The sequence below is a fragment of the Cibotium barometz genome, chromosome 13 (assembly GCF_041138505.1).
Source record: "Cibotium barometz isolate CiBa-2024 chromosome 13, ASM4113850v1, whole genome shotgun sequence".
In the NCBI taxonomy this organism is placed as follows: domain Eukaryota; kingdom Viridiplantae; phylum Streptophyta; class Polypodiopsida; order Cyatheales; family Cibotiaceae; genus Cibotium; species Cibotium barometz.
Window position 1 is genome coordinate 28,383,482 of NC_141058.1, and position 18,707 is coordinate 28,402,188.

Sequence of the window (18,707 nt, forward strand, 5' to 3'; positions counted from 1 at the left end):
GTGCAAGGCTTGTTCACCAAATATAATAAGTCCTATCAAAACCTCAACTTATTTCTTTGGATTAGCACTCCTTTTGAACGAGGAAGGTGTAGACTACTGACAAGTGTGGCTGCGTACAACAAGCCATACCTTTGAAAAGATTGGATCATGCTTGCACATACCATGCAATGAATCCAAGAATTTACTCTTAATTGTGGTGAAACTCAACTCATTCACCATTGACATGTGACTCAGTGCATCTTCCACTACGTTAAATTTACCTCTCTTGTAAACGGAGCTACAAGTCAAATTGTTGGAGGATCTCCGCCCACACTGAGCTTTTCTACCTTTTAACTCATTTTGACTAGAAAGCCATTTTAGACTTTCATGGTCCATATGGACCTCAAAAGTAGCGTCATACAAATAATGTTATCACTTTTTTAAAGCATGAATGATAGCTAGTAACTCTCACTCATAGGCCGAGTAGTTACGTTGGGCGTGGTCAAGCTTTTTGCTTTCAAATACAATAGGGAATTCCCTTTGTGTTGTTAAAACCACCCCTATAGCCTCCCAACTTGCGTTTTTCTCCAATACAAACGATTCATTGGGATCCACAATGCTCAAAAACATGTGCCTGGCGACTATGGCCACCTTGAGTTTTTCAAAACTTCTTGTTGAGGATCCTCCCAACGAATAGTTTTATCTTTTGTCATTATCTAATCGGTTAATGGGACTGTGATATTCACGTAGTCCTTGATATACTAATATACTATCAGTAAAACTTCAACAAGCATAGAAAAGTTTACAATTCTTTTAGGCTCTTTGGCTCTTTGGCTCTGGTCATTTGAGAATGGATTCCACCTTCTCAAGGTCCATTTGCGTTTCTTCTAAAGATATAATATGACCCCAATATTGAATATCCTTATTGGAAAATGTGCATTTTCTTTCCTTTGCAAATAACTTATTTTTCCTAAGCAATTAGAACACCAAGCGCAAACGTTGTAAGTGTTCCTTTTTGGACTTTCTGTAAACCAGTATGCATCTAGGAAAACTACTACAAATTTTCATAAATATGGACGTAACACATTGTCCATTGGTTTCATAAATGTTGTTGGGGCATTCATCAAGCTGATTGGCATGAATAGGAACTCATAATGTCTAAAATGAGTCCTAAATGCGGTCTTTAGAATATCCCGTTCCCTTATCTTAACTTGGTGATACCCTGATCTAAGATTAATCTTAAAAAAGTATTGCATGTCACCGTTAAGTTGGTTAAACAACTTGTCAATGCGTGGCATTGGGTATTTGTTCTTAATCATAATTTGATTAAGAGCATGGTAGTCTATCCACATCCGCATAGACCCATCTTTTTTTTAAACCAAAAGAATAGGTAATGCCCATGGTGAAGAGCTTGGTCTATGAACCCTTTCTTCACATACTCGGCTAACTGTTGTTTCCCTTCCTCTACTTCAGAGTGGCTAACTACTGTAAACCAAGCTACAGGTTGATTCCAGGGAGTGCCTCAATGCTATGGTCAATATCCCAAGATGGTGGAACACCATCCGAAAAATTATAAAAAAAGCATCCCTAAACTCTCGCAATAAAAAACTCAATGTAACTGCGTACTTGTCAGCTTTTATTATCTTGATTTCTACTGTGGAGTTTTGGTTTTGTTCCACAAGACGGCAAAATAATGTTTAACAAACATGGGTCTCTTCCAAGATTGTTTAATTTTTCATTACTTAAACCAATTTTAACTACATAAACATTAACTTTAACACTTATTTTTTCATCTATGAAAAAAATTATCAACATATGTTTCATCTATGGAAACAAAATTATGTAAAAGGGTACAAAGATATGCCTCATGAATATCGTTGGTGGTGATGGCATGGCACAACTCTAGGGACGAAATAAGGGGTGCGGCTGGTGCCTCACGCTCACCCTATAGCCTCACTAATCTCCCCTCATGCATGAAATCTAGGGTATTATTCTGGTAATTATGATGCAAGGCATGGCCCGAGTTATATATCCACTCCCTACCTAGATAAATATCTATTCTAGCCAAATGCATGACCTAAAAAATCTAATGAAGTCTCATAGTCCTACATAGTTAGTGACACCCCTAAGACCACCGTGTCCCAAATGTCACTATCGTGACCATTAGCTAATGAGACTATATACTTATGGTCACTCTTAGCCTCAGGTAATCACAACTTCTTAACCAATGCATAGTTAAGGAAGTTGTGTGTGGCAGCATCGTCAATCATGATGGTGACTCTACGGCCACCTATCCTGCCATATAACCAAACCAAATCATGTGGTTTGAATGATGGCTTCCACATAGACTGTGTCATGCAACAAGCATGGGAACTATCTGTATGATAAATTCTGACAGTTCGGATGGATTACGTGAGGGAGATGCTATGCATCGAGCACTTATCCCACTCCTACCATCATGATCTCTGAACTTTGTTCATTGGTAGGAATTCCTTTCAAACAGTGTTTCGAACTTTGCCCAAGTACAAGGATGCATGGCACTATTGGCCAAGCTCATCCACCACCACTTACTTGTATGACTTGCTTGTCAATGATAGGATAGCCTCACCTCATCACCACTTGCGGTTATGAACATCTGACCACTTCTGTAGGAATATATTCACTGTGTCCTTATTGCACTCTTTCTCCTCCCTCCCAACGGTCAGCATCTTTAGGTCCATGAGGAAATTAGCAGATGCTACGGACTACTTCGCAAGCATTGTGGCTTGCTTACCTGCACAAGGTCCTATGTCCTCTCGAGAAGGAAATTGCACTCTCCTTTGCATGAATTTTTGTGCAACAGTGCTACCCATGGGCATGGTCGAGGTAGTATCCAAGTGAGCATCTGGAGGAGGAGTAGAGCTCTGGATCACCACCCAGCCTGATAGGAAATGAGAAAAGCTATTGTCATTGTCAAGATATATAGCGGCCTGCTTGCCCACATATGCCCGCCCGCCGCCCATGGGACTCCACCATGGGCACCTTCACCCCTAAATCCTAGTAGCACTTGTCACATGCACTCCATGATGTGATCTCGTCAAACTAGTTGAGCTCCATCCCGATACAAGGACCCACATATTCATTACAGACTATGTGACAATAGCTCTTTTAAAAGATTTTAAGGATTTCTTTGGTTGGAGTTATAAAGACATGAAGGGAGCGCCACCAGATATAGCACACCATACCTATCATGGAAGGTTCAAGGTTCAAGGTTGGTCTAGCAACATCCCTACCAAATGAATATGAAATCGACAATTGTAAAGGAGAAAATTAATAAACTCATTGCTACAGATTCCATTTACAAAATTGAGCAAATGGATTGGGTGTCACCACCCAATGGTGATTATACCCAAGAAAAAACATAAAGCTTCATGTGTGTGTGTCAATTTGAAGAGGGTGAATGCAGCAACCCGTAGAGATCATTACCCATTGGCATACACTTAGCACATCTTGGAAAGGGTGGCAAGTATAAAAGCTTATAGTTTTTTGGATGCATTCTTGGGATACAAAACCAAGTATCCATTGCACCTGAGGACCAACATAAAACTGCATTCACCACCACATGGGGAAGCTGATCTATTCAAATTGGATATGGTACTAGAATGGAGTGAAGAAATCTCCAAGTATCTAGCCTATGGATTTCCACAAGACAAGCCATTAAATAAGGATAAGATGCACAATGACTTATTAAGTTAGCTGCACCTTATTAGTTAGTCGTTTGCTGGTCAATTGTATAAACTAGGAAAAGATCATGTGTTAAGACAGTGTGTGAGGGAGGATAAATTCTTGACAATTTTGGAAGAGGCTCATTGTGCAATCGCGCCCGGAGGACATTTTGTGGTGATGTAACGGCAAGAAAGATCTTGCAAGCCGGGTTATGGTGGTGACCAACAATGTTTGGTAATGCCATGGAATTAGTCAAACACAATCCTCATCTTGTGGATTCTCAACTTTTTTTATTCGCAAATGCTACAAAAAATGGAGAAGAGAACACCAATCTGAGAACAAAGGAGGGTACAAAATCATAGAGCAAGACAAAGTGGCCCAAACTAAAAGATGGTATGGGGAACAACCTAAGTGGAGGATTAAGCGGTTGAACAAACAACATTACTCAAATTTATATGCCAATGCACCTCTCTCCTGCAGAATTAAACCAACATATATGCCACATGAAAGAAGATGGTCAAATTTGAAGTTTTACAACTTACAAAAGCAAGATCCCAACCACATTTATAGCTTCCCTTGCTTCCAATCAGCACATCAATCCTCTTTCAAGTATTTCTAAGCCTACATCTTATCACTGCTTCTCTAATGGAAGGATATACTAGACCCATATTTTGTTGCAGCTAGGAGTAGGAGCGATGTCGATAAACTTGTTGTATATGAAGAATGGTGTCTAGGGGGGTGAACTCACTAAATGGGGGTGCTAGAGCTAAGCAATAATGTAAAACCCCATAAAAGCTACAATGCGACTGATATGTTGTTGCATGGATGGACTCGATAGATGGCTAGACTCCAAATTCAATGCAAGGTGTAGATGCATCTTCTATGTGCAGCTTATTTTTAAACTATGGCTTATTTATAAATGTCTAAAAACTCATACTTGGCTTACACATGACTATCTTCATTTAAATTCCTAAAAGTGAGTAATTCAGCGATTCACTTTTGAATTTTGAATGGTAAAATGTTACCTCAGGTTTCCTTCCAAAAGGAGACCAACTGTCCCCACTTATGACAAGGCATCCTCATCCATTTTAGGATTTACTCCCACTCACTAGCTCGCTTGCTTGATCATGGCACCACATATTTCAAGTTTCAACACCCCCCTTGGTGGCATATTTGTAGGCTAGTGCAAGGTGGTAGGATGTGAATTCTTTGAAGGGAAACACCTCTTGATGGGCTACTCTAGAGTCTTTACTCCCCCCCCCAAAACGGTGAATTCTTTTCCTGCATTGTGCATCTATCTATATATAATTGGGCTTCACTTTGGGTGCCATGTGGCAATATTTTTAGGCCTTCTCTCAAGTTTTCTAGCTGTTCTAGGACTAGACACGTGTCAGTGCCCTTGCCTCATGCACTGGGCCTCACCTTCCACATGGACCTGGTCGTCCCTGACCCCTGAGGCGGGTTCATTCACGTCGCCTCCCTCATTCGCTGCCCTCCCTCCATGCATTTTGGACATGCCTTGCAGACGTTCATTGGCGCCGCCTCCCTCCACACTATGTTGCAGACGTTGTGGACATTGAGTGGCCCCTCCATGCATTTTGGACATGCCTTGCAGACGTTCATTGGCGCCGCCTCCCTCCACGCTATGTTGCAGACGTTGTGGACATTGAGTGTCCCCTCATACATCAATGTGTTCGCCGCTCTCCCACCATGCAAAGCTCTGTCATCGCCGCCCTCCCTCATTGGCTACATTGCAGACGTGCCTTTTTCATTGCCACTGCCCTCCCTTTAGACTCCGCAGAGTGACTGATTTCTCCCTCTCTGTTGCTTGTTTTGAGAAGGTTAGCGCATGTTTGGTTTGTTTCCTGGCGGAGTCTCTCTCTCACTCTCTTTGTAAGTTTAACGTCTCTCTCTCTCTCTCTCTCTTTCTGTGTGTGTGTGTGTGTGAGAGAGAGAGAGAGAGAGAGAGAGAGAGAGAGAGAGAGAGAGAGAGAGAGAGAGAGAGAGTGAGTGAAAGTATCGTGTGTGTGTGTGTGTGTGAGAGAGAGAGAGAGAGAGAGAGAGAGAGAGAGAGAGAGAGAGAGAGAAGTTCATTAAAATGTTTCTTTTAAAATGTCATATTATGGAAGTTTATCAAAATATGGGAGCTTATAATGTTTTTTAAATAATTTTATATATGTTGAAACTTTTTAGAAAGTGTTTTTTAAATTTGACTAGCAAGTGTATTTGTGTGTGTGTGTTTGTGATTGGGGGGTGTGTGTGTGTGAGAGAGAGAGAGAGAGAGAGAGAGAGAGTGAGTGAAAGTATCATGTGTGTGTGTGTGTGTGTGTGTGTGTGTGAGAGAGAGAGAGAGAGAGAGAGAGAGAGAGAAGTTTTTTAAAGTTTATTAAAATGTTTTTTTAATGCCATATTATGGAAGTTTATCAAAATATGGGAGCTTATAAATTTTTTTTGAATAATTTGAAATATGTTGAAAGTTTTTAGAAAATGTTTTTTAAATTTGACTAGCACGAGGAGTGTATTTGTGTGTATGTGTTTGGGGTTGATTGTGTGAAAGCAAAGTGTGTGTGTGTGTGTGTGTGTGTGTGTGTGTGTGTATGTGTGTGTGTGTGTGTGTGTGTGTGTGTAAGTGAGATAAATAATATAGTTGTTTGAATAAGAAAAGTGTGTGGGGGTGTGTGCGTGTTTGAGATAGAGTATTTACAAACTTTTTAAAAAATATTATTTTTTATTTGATTAGCAAGTGTGTGTGTGTGTGTGTGTGTGTGTGTGTGAGAGAGAGAGAGAGAGAGAGAGAGAGAGAGAGAGAGAGAGAGAGAGAGTGAAGTAGTTTAGTGTGTTTGTGTTTGTGTTTGTGTTTGGGGTGTGACTATGTGTGTGTGTGTGTGTGTGTGTGTGTGTAATTTTATCTGTGTATGTATTTATGTGTGTGTATGTGTATGTAAGAGAGAGAGAGAGAGAGAGATAGTTATTGCATTATCTTGCCATGTGTGTGGTTGTGTTTGGGGTGTGTGTGTGTGTGTGTGTGTGTGTGTGTGTGTGTGTGTGTGTGAGAGAGAGAGAGAGAGAGAGAGAGAGAGAGAGTGAGTGAAAGTATCATATGTGTGTGTGTGTGTGTGTGTGAGAGAGAGAGAGAATTATAGCATGTGTGTGTGTGTGTGTGTGTGTGTGAGAGAGAGAGAGAGAGAGAGAGAGAGAGAGTTATAGCATGTGTGTGTGTGAGAGAGAGATAAAATGTTTATTAAATGCTATATTTTGGAAGTTTATCAAAATATGGGAGCTTATAAATGTTTTTTGAATAATTTGAAATATGTTGAAAGTTTTTAGAAATTTTTTTTTAAAGTTTAATAAAATGTTTTTTTAATACTATATTATGGAAGATTATAAATTCTTTTTGAATAATTTAAAATATGCTGAAAGTTTTTTTTGAATTTGACTAGCAAGTGTATTCGTGTGTGTGTGTGTGTGTGTGTGTTTGGGGTTGATTGTGTGAAAGCAAGGTGTGTGTGTGTGTGTGTGTGTGTAACAGAGGTAAATAATATAATTATTGTTTGAATAAGAAAAGTGTGTGTGTGTTTGAGATAGAGTATTTAATAACTTTTTTAAAATTATTATTATTTATTTGATTAGCAAGTGTGTGTGTTTGTGTGTGTGAGAGAGAGTGAAATAGTTTAGTGTGTTTGTGTTTGTGCTTGGGATGTGATTGTGTGCGTGTGTGTGATTTTATCTATCTATGTATTTATATGTGTGTATGTGTATGTATGTATACAAATATATATGTTGATGCAACATTATGCCGGCCACATATTTGGATATATGTGAAAGTTCTAAAGCTCACCCAAAACATGTGGGTCAGACAAAGTTCTTATAATTGTACAGAACAAGAATTTGTCAAATGGACATTACAAATTGGAGACGGCTCTATAGGCCATCCAAACAACGAAGGCATAGTGGTAATATCACCATGAATGTTGATCCATGGGAACTCCATTTTGAGTTTGGTAGAATGGGTATACAAAGATCTCCAGAGGGTGGAGGAATATGGATGCTTCTTTTAAAGACCGTGCTATACTTGCACTACGAAATCTAGAGGTTGATAAGGTTAATGAACTAGCCTTGAGTGCATTGCCCGGTTGTCTTGAAAAAGAGAATACCTCAGTGTGCTGATTCGGTTGCTTCTTCTGAGAATGACATAATATTGTACCCAATTGAGTACTTGAACAGTTTGAACTTGGGTGGTGGTTACCCTCCTCATCACTTGATTCTAAAGATTAATGCTCCTATCATGCTGCTCCGCAATTTGGATCCTCGGCAAGGACTTTGTAATGGTACCAGATTGATATGTAAGCAATTTCACTCAAAGGTGATAGAAGTAGAAATCATTACAGGTACCAACATTGGAGACATGGTCTTTATTCCCAGGATAACATTCATACCTTCTATGCTGCAATTGCCTTTTGACATGAGAAGGAGGCAATTTTCTATAAGGTTAGCCTTTGGTATGCCAATAAATAAATCCCAAGGACAAACATTGAGTGTATTAGGACTTTACTTGGCCACACAAGTATTCACAAATGGACAATTGTACGTTGCTATGTCACGTGTTAGATCATCTGATGCAATGAAAGTGTGTATAAATCATCATATGGAACAGGAAAGCAGCATAGATGGCTCAACCGAAGTCTTCACAACCAATGTTATCTACAAGAAGGTCTTCCAAATGACTTAAATCAGGATGTAAATTTAAACTGTGCCCAGAAGGCAGAGAACAAGCTATTGATATAGTAGCTTACAAACATTGGAGACTACAATCATAGAGATATCTGTATCAATGGAAAAAATATTTCTAATGATGTAGCATGTGTAATCTATGTTGTCTTTTTGTGCAATCTTTCACATTGATGCTTCTCTCTTTGCTATTATTGAATTCATGTGTATAAATCTACTTGCATTTAGTTAAAGATACCATGTAGATCCACAAAAGAGACTGGCCCATCTTTGCTTAAGAGGTGGTTCTAATTGTTGAGCTGGGGGACGAGTGTTGGTGAGTTCCTATTTGTTATTTTTGGACATTTGGATAAGCAAACGTTTACTTTTGACTTGCTTTTATTTATTTTTCTTGCTTGGCACAAAATACTAAACATATATAGAGAGAGAGAGAGAGGGAGACCTTAAAGTGTTATGTAAATTATTAGTATTGTGAGTGTTATATTTGATATCAGGGGTATATTTCTTAGGATGGAGGCCGCAAGGAGATCATTTTCATTTGTTTATAGTGATGGCCAAGATATTGAAGGTAATTATTTTTTAGATTGCTATAATTAATGTATTTTTGTTTTCCATAATCTATGTAATATTCACGGCTAAATTATAGACCTTCCATTTTGGGAAGGACAAGCAATAGCATCTCTAATTTTCAAATTGTTGGAGAGCACTGGTGTTTTACGATATATATAGAAACCTGTTTTTTATGTAAGTTTTGAGTTTTATTTGATGAATTTATGTTGCTATTGATATATTCTTTTCGCACAATAGGGAATATCTTTATTTTTTAGAACCAAAATTATTGTTGGGTTTGTATGGTCGAGACCTTTAGAACGAGAGCTTTGGGCTCCTTGCAATCTACAGTCTGAGATTACAAAAGATCGTGGGTCAACTTCATGTATATGTAATGTTTGTGGACTATAAAAAGCCTGATAGGTTAGATTTTCAAGTCATAGGCACTAGACAATACAGAATTTTTCAGTTTGCTATCTATAAGCCTGTTCAAACCCCGTTCGCGTCAAATATTGATCCACCAAATGAGTTTTGTAAGGTTTTGTTGTTTTCTTTCTTTTTTTCTACGAAAAGTTTATCTTTCACTAGCTAATGTTTTCTTGTTTAATGTTTTTTTGCCAGATGGAGGTGAGGAGTGTAGGCTTCCAAGGAGAGATAATCCAATTGTCTGAAGATTGTTTTAAAAGTTTGTTCAGGTGTGTTCAGATTGTCAACATTATTTTGGATTGAAATGCTGGATGTTTATTTACGCCAAGTTTGGTGCTTTATTCAATGAGATTAAGTGCTTTAGGAGTGTATATATGGCAATCATGATGTGTTTATATATAGGTTGGCAAGTTAGGGACCATGGGACCCATCTAAGTTTCAAATATAAGGGTTATCCCTATTTACCCTTCGAAGATGAGCGTTTTTTTAATTGTTTGGAATTAGGGACCATGGGGCCCATCTAAGTTTCAAATATAAGGGTTATCCCTACTTACCCTTCGAAGATGAGCGTTTTTTTAATTGTTTGGAATTAGAAAGCAAGAATAAAAACACACCCGTGCGTGCCATCGCTTTCGCAATGAGGGCTTGAACCCGTGATCTTGGGACTCTAGAGCAACACCTCTCTCTACTGCACTGATTTGTGATCGACAAATAAGAATACTCATGTGCCCGTGTGAGGGGACGGGTCAAGCCACTAGTTTATTAAATTCTTTGAAGGAAAACACCTCTTGATGGGGCTCGAGAGTCTGCAGCAACTAGTGCTGGCACTGAAGGAGTCTGCATTAAATGCTACTTGCTCCCGAAGAATCAAATCTCTTATTTTCCAAATTTTAAAACCATTTTAAAAAGCCAAATACTTTTTAATCTGAGTGGCATGTCTTGCTAGTAGGAAATTTCCGGAGCAAGCTGGATAAGGTCCATGACCTTGAATGCCGCTCCGCCCGCCCGCCCGCCCATTTGAAAAGGGAGAAAATTGTTTTTTCCAACATTAGAAAACTATCGTGTCAGTCCCTTTTTAAGACGGAAAACTATCATCTCATCAGCAGGTGATCGTTTGGCCTTCGGCGTCTTGTTTTGCAATCACAGACAGAAGAACCTCTGAGTCATCTGCTCCAAGCCATAATTAATTTGCAGAGCTGCGACGGTGAGTTTGCATATAAACACAGGGTTTACAGATTCTTAGATTTTAAACTGTCAAAATCTTAGCATTTAGATTTGTGCTGCTACATTCTTTTTGCTCCGTTAGGATGTAGGCTATGTCTTACTACAAGGATTGTTTTGATTGGCTCCAATTCTGGATATATGAGTTAAACTAATCATTCCAGCATGGAATGGGAGGGAAGAAGTCGTTTCATGGCTTCTAGATCATTCCAAAAGAGTAATAGTTAATTTAAAGAGAGTAAAAGTTAATTTAAAGAGAGTAAAAGTTAATTTAAAGAGTATATGTCAAAGACACATTCCAAAATATACATGTTTTGAAAAATAATATATAACAAATTGTTCGAACATGGCACTAATGTCAATCGTCCTGTTCCTAAAATAACTAAATTAGTTCGGAAAATAGAGTCACTACATATTATGCCATGGCCTCTAGCATACATAACCTACACACAAAGTAAATTGTATAAGTTCATAAAGCAAATTACACTTTATTTATCACATATATAGTTTGTACTAACATTAAACAAAAGCATGATATTTAGTATAGTGCATTAAACAAGGTATATAACAATCAAAGCATAAGACACAGATAAAGAATATACTTACTTGAGGGTCACATCCTCGTGCATACTCATGCTCTTCTCTTGTCATCATCTCTTTGGTTTTTGATGCCATCGATATCGTTTTACGAAACCTTTCTATATTGATCACATTTGCGAGAGGTTCTAAGCCAGGCAGGAATGGCAAGCGTCTATTTGTCCTTCTAAAAGCTTTTCTCTCATACTTTCATCCATTGATTGCATCCTTGTATCTCCCAATCCACTTCTCCATGATGGGACTATTTAGAATGTAGAATGTACCTTTTAGCGTAATGCTTCATCTAGTCTTTGTTGCCTTCCCTTTCCTTGTGGCACATTAGTGATTAGTCGGTCATCCTCCTCATTGCTCCACAATCGTGACATGGAAGGATCTATGCGAGACAAATGTCTTGAGATATACACAAGAGACTCTTGCATCAACCATTCCTTTGCCATGCTTGCATCTATCCTTGATCTTTGTCTCACAAAGTCTTTTAAGGTTTACATGAACCTTTCAAAAGAAAAAACATCCATCGAATATGAACAACACTACAAAGTCCCACTTCATCAACCAAATGCACCACAAGATGCAATTGGCTAGTGAGAATTGTTCTAGGAAAGATTTCCTCGATTATGCACACTACCTCAATAGCATTGAGATGAGCCATTTTAATGGGTGTAGGATCTATCTCCTTTAAGGATATGTATTTATATACATAGCAATCATGTGTACTATTTATTATACATAAATTGTGATTGCAATCAGCCTATCACTTGGAATACCGATTTGGATACGGCCTTCAGACTTTTGAAAGATAAAGTCAAGGAAGCACCTACCTTAGCACTGCTTCATGGACAACAATGAAGAGAGATTTAACTTTCTGGTGCCTTCAAGTGGAACTAAAAAGTCATATTTGTCTTCATTGATTTTTTATACCCGATTATTTTACTACCAGGAAGTGTTATTACATCAAGAAGGGCAGCAAGAAGTGTTGCTATAGTGCTCAATGGAGGTATGGATATAATTAGAGGGCATTAATTTTTATGTTATTTGAAACGCAAGTGTCTAAAATTAATGATAATGTTTTACTACACCGTATATTTCTACAAAGAAAGGAGTTAATTACAATTTCAGTATTATTTTATGGTCTCTAAAACATTAGAGATAATTCTAAGAAGCAATTTATGGTCTCTAAAACATTATTTTATGGTCTGTGAAACATTAGAGATAATTCTAACAAGCAATTTATACATTGGACTTGGATGATCGGTATGCTCCTCTCTATAAGAGAGGAGCATACCGATCATAAGAGAATAGAGACTTCTAAGATCAACCCTTATGTAATGCAACATGCCAGCAAATTAGGGAGAAAGCATATTGATATATGGGTGAAAGGATCAATTTACCCCCATGATTCCTCGACCTAACAACCACCTAAATTTTCAGGTCTAACTTCTTTGATCAAATATGTTTGTGAGAGGGCAATGTTGGCTTGCTTGGTTACACAACAAGGCTTGCTAGTCAGGTGCAAAGCATTTGGATATCATCACAAAAAGTATGCTAATGATGAAGGAAGATCAGATCAAGCAGTTAAATGCTCGACTGTCTAACAAGGAGAATGAATATAATGAGTTGGTAGAAGTTATAGAAGACAGCCAAACATGGACCCACCTCTAAGTTGGATGCACGTAAATGAGTAAGAGAACAAAGAATACTTACTCCATTGTCAAAAAATAGTGGAAAATACAAATGCTGTATACATGCCAAGATTGATAAGTTGAAGAACCTTCAACAAGACAATGGAGCACTCTCACAAGTCTTGTCAAGATAGATGGTGAAGTCTACACTGGTCTACCCAAGGCATGGAGCACTCACATTGGCAAGCTCATTGTGGGTTTCAGAAGACCATCTCGCATGGTGGTGGAATCCATGAAGTCAGTGCATTGAGATAATTACTCATGTGGTGGTATAGGAGGATCACAGTTAGGATAGAGAAGAAAGAAGCCAAAGCCGATAGAACACATTGAATTCATGGGGATTAATGCTTTGGGTATTGAAAATTTGATTCTTCAATAAACAAGGTGTGGAAATCCTTAAGAGGCAAAAATGAGAGTCCATATTTTGCCTAATGATGAAGCTTCATCACGATATTCAAAATTATTATAATCAGACCTTCCAATTCTTTTCATTATCAAGTAAATTTTTTTTTTACATAAGTTGATTGATGACTCGGCATCCTGGACAGATGAAGACTCCTCTTCCTTTCCCAATTGCAGACTATTGAGTCTCGCTGAATATCTTGAAATTCCTCTTCAATGGGAAGGTTGGCTTCATAGTGAAAGAGTATCCTTGTACATCATTGATAATATCTAAGTGGGAGTATGGAACTCACTGTCCTTGGCATTTGAATCTAGTAGAAGATACTTATCCATAGTTGGATCAATGAAATCATCATCTTCTTCAAGATTCTGTGCGATGATGGTGAGATTGTAGTCCTCCCTAATGTCAAACAATGCTTGAACATTTCTTAAGAGGACATACTGGTTGTCACCTATTGGATATGTAGGGAGGACTGAGGTCTTAATGTATTATGTTTCCTCTACCACAACGGGTCCTTGTTTTAGTAGTTGTAACAACTTGGGTGTCTTCTCTTCTGAGGGCATCAATATCAAGCTTCTCACTAAGTTCCCTCTCCATGAAACCAAGTTTATCTGATCCAAAACCTCGTGAACCTCATCATCTTCTACTCTTGAAGGTTCCTCTGACCTCTCCTCACCTCCTTCTATTAAAACTTTACGCTTGTGTATTGGGAACTTATTTTGTGTCTTCTTCTTATCCTCTAGCACATTTAAAATATCCCTATTTGCCTTATCTCTTGAGGATGTGGAAGAAACAAGATCGTCCACATGCACATATTGAACATTGTCTAGGATGACTCCATCATTCGCATATTGCTATTCTTTCTCTTGATATGAGCATCTAGACAAGATCATACTCTTGATGGAGATATTGCAAGAAAACATATGTGATATCTAAGGTTGGCGATGGTGCTAGCCAACTTTGTGAAGAAAATCAAATAATTTCTCCTTAGGCGTTTCTTTAAACCTAGTATCGGGTTTGACCTTGATCTCAAAAGGATGCATCTACAAGTAGAAAAAATATGTCAAAATGATTGCGAACTACACAACAATGAAAGAATAATGAAGATTTAGAGTAACAATGCAAACGTTAGTGTACAATGCGATTTACTGGTGGATGGCGAGTGAAGCTTGATATCGTGTTATGCTGAATCAAAATATACACGGTCTATGTTACACAAATATGCATCAGAAGCTAGTGATACTACAACTTTTCATTACAAAACAACTATGGGCTAGCCTACGATCCCCATAAGGTTCCATATTCAAGCTATACTAATTTACGTTTGTTAAAATTTAAGTAAACACGACTACGAGATAGAGATATGGAATATGGTTCCATATTCGAGCTAAAAAGACCTTGTATATTGCAAGTCAGTACAATGCGACTTAGGTTGGACATTGGCGAGTGGAAGCCTTATATCGCATTGTACTGACTTGCAATATACAGGATCTATATTGCATTGATATGCAACAAATAGACTGATGGGTTGTATATCAATCATATCTCAACCTGTGAACAAGGTACCTAACCCTCATAGACCTGCGTACACTTGGATCATTGCCAGGTGTCCACAAAACAACCCTTATTCTCCTTACACCAGGAGTAACAACAGATGGAATGCCAAGCTCCTTATCAAGGCTTTACTGAGAGCCACTAGAGTCACCAGATATGAGTGACATGCTAACAGATCAGGCACAAAAGGTTGATCTGCCTTTTCCTTCCCTTTGCATGATACATGTGTACGTGCATCTATCCTCAACCTGCCTGAATGGCCTAACATTGGATCCACTGCTAGAGGACTCTCTAGGTCCACTAATCACCTGTGATTGATGCTCTACATGTGGCTCAACATCAACACTTCTTACCTCTACATCTTATGTTGCCTTCACTACTGGTGCATACCAACAACTCATCTCGTCAAAGACATCTTTGCTTACTTGCATCTCACGAGTGGTAGGGTTATAACATCTATAACCTTTTTGCTCCATAGCATAACCAATAAAGATGCATTTCTCTAGCTTTGGATCCAACTTTATTCTTACTTCATCAAGAATATGCACATATGCAATATACCCAAACACTTTCAAGTGAGACACATCCGGTCTTGTGCTTGTAAACTTCTGTTCACGCATCATACCCCATGAATAACTACAGTGGGTGTCCTGTTCATAATGTACACAACAATTGCTACTACTTCTGCCCAAAAATAATGTGGCATATTCTTTTCACCCACCAAGGTACGTGCTACTTCTACAATGTGCCTTTTTTTTCTTTATGCAACACCATTCTGTTGTGGAGTGTACTTGCATGTAAATTGTCTCTTGATTCCCTGCTTCCAGAAGAAATCGCTGAACTCGTTGGAGAAATATTTTCCCCCACCATCTGATCTTAGGCATTTTATTTACATACATGCAGAGTATCATCACCTATTTCTACATAACTTGGTTTTTCCATTTTGTGCATGTCTCTAAACCACTCAGCATGACCGGTCATGTGGTTAGAGGCACCAGAATCCACATACCATATATCTCAATCTCCTGACAGATCTCCTATTATAGAACTGAGCATGTGCTGCATCATAAACAGATGCTCACTTCTGTCACCTCCCTGTTTGACTAGATGATGCATAATGGCCTTGCTGCTGTAACTTTTCACTTTTTATGTCATTCTGTTTTTTATAGTAGTCCTTCGCCATGTGACCTGGTTTGCCACAATAATAACACTCTGTGCTATTTGCATTTTGATTTCTTTGCTAACCACCTCAGCCTCTTTGGTTCCCCCTGCCTCTAGACTAGCCTCTTCTACATGTGTATAATTGCTGCTGTTGTGAATCATTGGACTGTTGTCTAGAACTCTGATTTCCTTGTTGGCCACCACCTTGGCCTCGACCATGATCTCTGCCTCTGCCTCTACCTGAAGTAAATTAAAAGGCCTATTCCGATGTGTTCTTGCTTTGTGAAGAAGACTTCTCACCTAGTGACTTTTCTTCTTTTATCAACATAGACACCAAGTCCCGAAAGTTGGAAATATTCTCCCTGACTGCAATGGAGGTCTTGGATGTCTTGTAGTCTTTGCCAAGCCCATTCAAACAAACACTCACCAAATCATCATCTTCCATTGATACATTCATGGACCTAAGTGATTCAACAATGCTCTTGATCTTTAAAGCATACTCATTGATAGACATGCTTTTTCACGGTATACAGCTCTTGATCTTTAAAGCATACTCATTGATAGACATGCTTTTCTTTTTCACGGTATACAGCTCTTGATCTTTAAAGCATACTCATTGATAGACATGCTTTTCTTTTTCACGGTATACAGCTCTTGATCTTTAAAGCATACTCATTGATAGACATGCTTTTCTTTTTCACGGTATACAACTCTTGATTTAGTTGCAATTCTTTAAGATTAGGCTTTGTTATTAATACTTTTTTTCTTAATTTGGTTTGATTTTGTAGGTTTTCAACACATTCAAGCCTCACAAGGTAAGAGATCTCTTTCTTATATGTTTCTTCTCTTATGCTTTTACATGTTATAGGGTTTGTAAGTTTAGGGTTTTGAGATTAGGGTTTGTTATTTTTTCCATGCTCTATGGATAGCCTTTAGAGATCTATGCTTCTCTCAAAGAGATGGCCATATGACTTAGCCTCGTGCAGCATGAGACTTATGCATTAGCCATATGCATAAGCTTTATGCCGATAGCTTCCAATGCATGCCTATAGCTATCTATGCATGCCGGTAGCTTTCTATGCATATCGACAGCTACCAATATGCTTGTTGGTAGCTTCTTAGGGCATGCCGGTAGCTTCCAATGCATGCCGTTAGCTTCCAACCCATGTCGGTAGCTTCCAATGCATGCCGTAGCTTCCAATGCATGCGGGTAGCAACCTAGGCATGCCAGTAGCTTCCTACGCATGCCGATAGCTTCCAATGCATGCCGGTAGTAACTTAGGTATGCCAATAGCTACCAATGCATGCCGATAGCTTCCAATGCATGCTGGTAGCAACCTAGGCATGCCGGTAGCCTTATGTATTAGCCATATGCATTAGCCTTATGCATTAGCCATATGCATAAGGCTATATACATAAGGCCATATGCATAAGCCTCATGCATTGAAGTATGCATAAGAGTTTTAAGTATTAATATTTTTTCTTGGATAGATGGTAAATAACTTGCAGCGCGATGTTACACGTGAAGGAGGAGTTGATATCCCAAAAATATTTGTAAGTATATATTAGCCTCGAATTATGTCTTATCTTTTAATTAAATAAGGTTATCTTAAATAACAACATAATTGTAATGTTCATTTGTTTGTATGTCTATAGCTTGAAACAGTGGACCGCCCCCTACGCAAGATGAACACGATTTTGCATTACAATGGGGTTTGGAAGCTCTATTTGAAAGGGTGCAAGTCAAAGGATATATATGGTTATTACTAGAGGATATCCTTGGCAAGCATGGCAAGTAAGTACATTCATAAACTCTAAACATCTTTATTTTTGCAAAATTCATTTTCACTTGTGTTAGTTTTATTGTGTTTTAGGATCATGTAACTGGAAATGGTGGTACAAATGTCCAAGCAAGAAGCAATGGAAATATGAGAAGCGAAGGGGGTGGATCTAAAGGAACGATAATAATTAAATCACAATGCATCAGATGTAGACCTCCTCAATGTAGCCCCTAGCTCCATAGATTTTCATTACGCTTTATCTTGTATATGAGTTTTTTGGAATCAAACACTTATGTAATTCTGCCAAGTATTGTAATTGAATTTCAACATTCCTAAAACCATGAATTGTAATTGTCCTTTTTTTTGTATTTGTTAAGTTTTACATTACACTTGTCCATGTCGATGAGTAGGACATGAAGTTGTGTTAATTTTATTGTGTCTACATTAGAAAAAAAAGAGATGGGGCAAACTAGAGAGAATAGTAGTGATATTTCGCTACTACACAACGCTATATTGTTGTCCAGTAGCGAAATATCGCTGCTATGCAGCGAACCCATTACAATGAAAATAGCAGATTTTTTAGCAGCAAAATGGGCCTGATATCTCCGTACCTTTCTAGTTATAAAAGCGCCGATATTTTCATTTTGTTAAACTCTAATTCTGTTGTAGTGTTATCCATAAGGAAATTGGTCATTCTAAAATTCTAGGCATAGAAGTTGTTCTTGTCTAGTTTCTCACTGATAATCTGATTGATTCCATCACTAGACATGTTTTCCTGCAACAATCTAAAAGCTGCATCAAACAATTTCTATATGCAACTTGTAACACAACAATAGTCGTAAGTCATAAGTCATAAGCATAAGTCTTTTGTATATGAATCAATGCATTAAGTCTACATGATAATACAAGAGTTCGAAATCTCAT